The sequence below is a fragment of the Phalaenopsis equestris genome, unplaced genomic scaffold (genome assembly GCF_001263595.1).
Source record: "Phalaenopsis equestris unplaced genomic scaffold, ASM126359v1 Scaffold000517, whole genome shotgun sequence".
Lineage (NCBI taxonomy): Eukaryota > Viridiplantae > Streptophyta > Magnoliopsida > Asparagales > Orchidaceae > Phalaenopsis > Phalaenopsis equestris.
Window position 1 is genome coordinate 1,529,210 of NW_018164957.1, and position 3,841 is coordinate 1,533,050.

The 3,841-nt window shown below is 35.8% G+C and overlaps 1 protein-coding gene across 1 annotated transcript in view; it reads right to left on the reverse strand.

Moving 5' to 3' along the window:
- Positions 1–3,841, reverse strand: part of LOC110028615 (eukaryotic translation initiation factor 4G-like) — a 69,251-nt gene that overhangs the window by 21,834 nt on the left and 43,576 nt on the right. The window lies entirely within an intron of this gene.

Genomic DNA, 3,841 nt, shown 5'->3' on the forward strand with positions numbered 1-3,841 from the left:
CTTTGGGTTGTTTCGAAATGTCGAAAGGCTAAGTAATAAATTATTACATATTGATTATGCTGCCGCCCTACTAAAGTATTATAATTTTCTTGTCTTGGTTTCTCAGTTGAGTCATCGCCATGAACTGGAGACATCTTACACTAGACATATTAAATGGTTTTTATTATATTGTTCATAAGGGTAACCATCGAGGCTCAATGTTTGGGTGATTTGAACACTAATTGCTAAAGATCTTCTCACTAATGAGTATGGAATAACCACAAGAGCTTGACTCATGTCAAGCTAGGAGGCATGGGCTTTCTTGATGCTTGAGTATTACATGTCAGTTATTATGCTTTTAACAAGCATACGTCATTCATTATTGTCGGTCATTTAGAAAATTTTTATCAATTGGACATCACTCATAATTATCAGTTTTGTCTCTTGAATGGAACTACTATCAATGGGTTAGTTCAAGTTCCCTAAGTATCAGTCACATTTTGATGATTCCTTGAGTGAGCTTCTTGAGTATCCTGAATGTTAGTTGGATTAAGATACAAAAAAATTATTTTAAGGGTAAAATTCATTCAAGTCATCTCCACTCCATGTTCAAAAAATTCATATCCTTATATATATTTTCAAGTTGTATGGTCCATGGGCAACCTATTTGTCTTTGATGAATGGTTAGATCCATATTTTTTTTAGCTTTCTCACAGCTTGTTCTAGTGCAGTTGGATTGCCTTTTATCGACACAAGTTCTCTAGTAGCGTAAGTAATCTCTCATATGTGTTTGTTGTAGTACTGAGTCATTCATGTCTTCACGTCCTCCTGTCGAAGGGCTGAGTCAGCTTGTTTCTCCTTAATAAGATTGAGCACTATCATTATCACCTCATCATTTATTTCTTACCCCACAACTAAGTTAGCTTTATCAAACACCAAAGTTATCACTAATCTTTGGTTATGATGGTTATATTCAGCTGGCCATATTGCATGTGTCCTATGTGACAACATGAATAAAGTTTACTAAGTCGCTATGGAAGGTGTCATTCATAATGCCCAAATAATAGATAGAAGAGTCTTGACCCAATTTTCTTAAGCTCTATTCATTTTTTCCTCAGCAAATTAAGGATGATTTTTTTGGTTGCTTCAGCTTATTCACGTGGTTGAGGGTGATAATGAATGCAAAATTTAGACTAATCCTCTAGCTTTGAAAAATATCTTTCACCCTTGGTTGGAAAATTATTTATTGTTACTTGTGATGATTTTAAGTTGTTGCCCATATAGATAGCAGAGATCCATCCATATGAAGGTCCAAATAACCTCTGTGGTGTTCCAAGTGAGACTCTTAGCTTTAATCCACATATAATAATAATCCAAAAAAAAAAATTGTTTTGGCCTCATGATGGGGGAATGAGTTTGGGGATGTTGAGTCCCCAATTGGGAAAAGTCCATGACTTGAAAATAGATTGTAGTTTATGACCGAGTTGGTATTTGAATGGTCATTTTTGACATTTCTTGCATATCCTTAAAAATCCCTTGACATCTTATTGAAGCGTCTGACATAAATAGTTGTCGTTCCACTTGATGTGCTAAAGTTTTTCCTCTCATGTATTTCTTGCACTCCCTTGAGTGTACCTCTTAGAGGACATCCTCTGCCCCATTTTTATATGAACCTCAAGTACAATGATGTGATTGATCTCCAAAAAAGCTTTTACTTGATTATAGAATATTGGGTTGCCTTGATTTTTAAGCACTTTAGGTTGGTAACCTCTTCAGATACATTAGCTTGCTCTGTAGATATAGGTTATAAAGATCCACCAAAATTTTTAGTGTGTAAGTTTCTAACTCCATCACTTCAACTTCCTCAATGGTTGGTCTTTGAACATTTTGTGGCATCTCCTCCCCCGAGTGGATGCAGTTGGATATGAAGTTTTTCACTTAGTTGTTAGCATGGGAGATATGTGTGGCCTAAAGTCTGCAAATCTCCATATTTCTATTTTTATTTTCTAAGTTATTTGCCCATTGTCACATCTCTACTCTTGAATTGCCCTCTCACCTAATTCACTACCAAATACAAGTCAATTTCACTAGAAGGTTTCAAACACCCATCTCATAAGCAAACTATAGCCTGATAATTAGAGCTTTGTATTCAATTTAATTGTTGGTGACTTTGAATCCAACTTGGATTGAGTGGTATATATGATCTTGGGTTGGACAAGTCATTGTGAGACTAATCCTTAACCTAGTTTGACTAGATGCCACATACTTTGCAGGATCCCAATGTGGTTGTCTATTGCCATTTCATTCCTTGGCTTTCTTGATAAAAAATAAACTAAAAAAAGCAACTATGGCTTGTAGTTTGATTGTAGACACGAAAGGACGATCTAAATCTCTAAGTTTCATCACCTATTTCAGGAGCTGATCAAAGTGCTCTGGCCTAGTGAGGACAGATTTGAGTGGGCAGTCATTGATGATCCTGACTGGATGCATTTGGAAATACATGTGAAGCCAGTGTGAGGAAACAGTCAGAGCAAATGTTAGTATTTTTATAGTCAATTATTTGAACTTGGTTCCTAGAAGGACTTGGCTGACATAGTGATACACCAAAATAATATGTAGTTTTTAGTACATATTTTATGCTTATTTTTGGTGATATTAAACTTTAAAGAAGGTCATTTTCATGTTTTTGTTTCATGTATATCAATTTTAGGCATTTGGAGCAAAAGTAGCAAAAAGGTGGAGCTAAAATAGTGAATTTTTGAATTCTAGCACATGATGCGCCAGATTGGCGCATGATGCTCCGGATTGGCGCCAGATGCACCAAAACCTAGAACAACACAGTCTTCAGCAAACTGACGCATGATGCCATAGATTGGTGCGAGATGCGCCATTTGACAGAGAGTTGGTGCATGACACGTCAGATGCGCCAGGGATGACATTTTGAGATTAAAGGTGATTTGAGACAAATTTTGCACAAATTTTCAAAGGGACACTTGTTCTAAATACCCCATGGAGTAATTCAATGCATCTGGACACTTTGGAAGGCTTTTTATGAAGGGATATGTCTCTTGGATCATTGAACATGTCTTTTGAATTCAAAAGAGTTGACTTTTGGATAGAATTTTGGAGGGAATTTTGAATTCATTTTGGAGGGAGATAGCCTTTGATAAAAGAGAAGAGTTTTGGGTGTGAAGTGTGTGTGGCGTGAAGGTAAGAAGGAGAGTTAGAGAGAGAGAGAGAAAGTCAAGGTCTTGGAGATTTTCTTTAAGGATTGTAAGAGGAGAGGAAATGTGAGAAATTTCTTTTTCATTACACTTCTAATAAAGAATTGAGAGTGCTTATAAATGTCGACGCTATTTTTTGTTGCAATTGCTCGTAAGAAGCTTTCGGTCACCAGAATTGAAATCCCGTCGCCTGCTTCGGAAGGACGTTTTAATTTACATATATATCAAGTTTTAGAAAAATATGAAATCAAACTGACCCTATATTTTTCATAGTTTAAATGAAAGAGCGTTGTACCTCAAATCCTATATCTATCCCGAAGGATAAGCACAAGACTTGAGGATGAGACTCAATCAAATAAACTAAGAAATATATGACATTCGTTTGATCTGCAAAACCTTTATATTTGCCGACAAGTTCCCTTATTTAAAACAAAGAATTAAATAGGGTTTATATTAAGCTGGGTTCCGACATGCTTCCTATAAGGGCAAGCCCCTATAGTTAATTATATATTAAATGATCAAAGTCACCTAAGATAACTCTCGATAAAAATTAGGAAATATTATCTTCAAGGAGTTTCAAATGATAAGAATTTTCAATGAGATCGGACGTAGAGGTGTGAAAGGAGATTGGTCCAAAT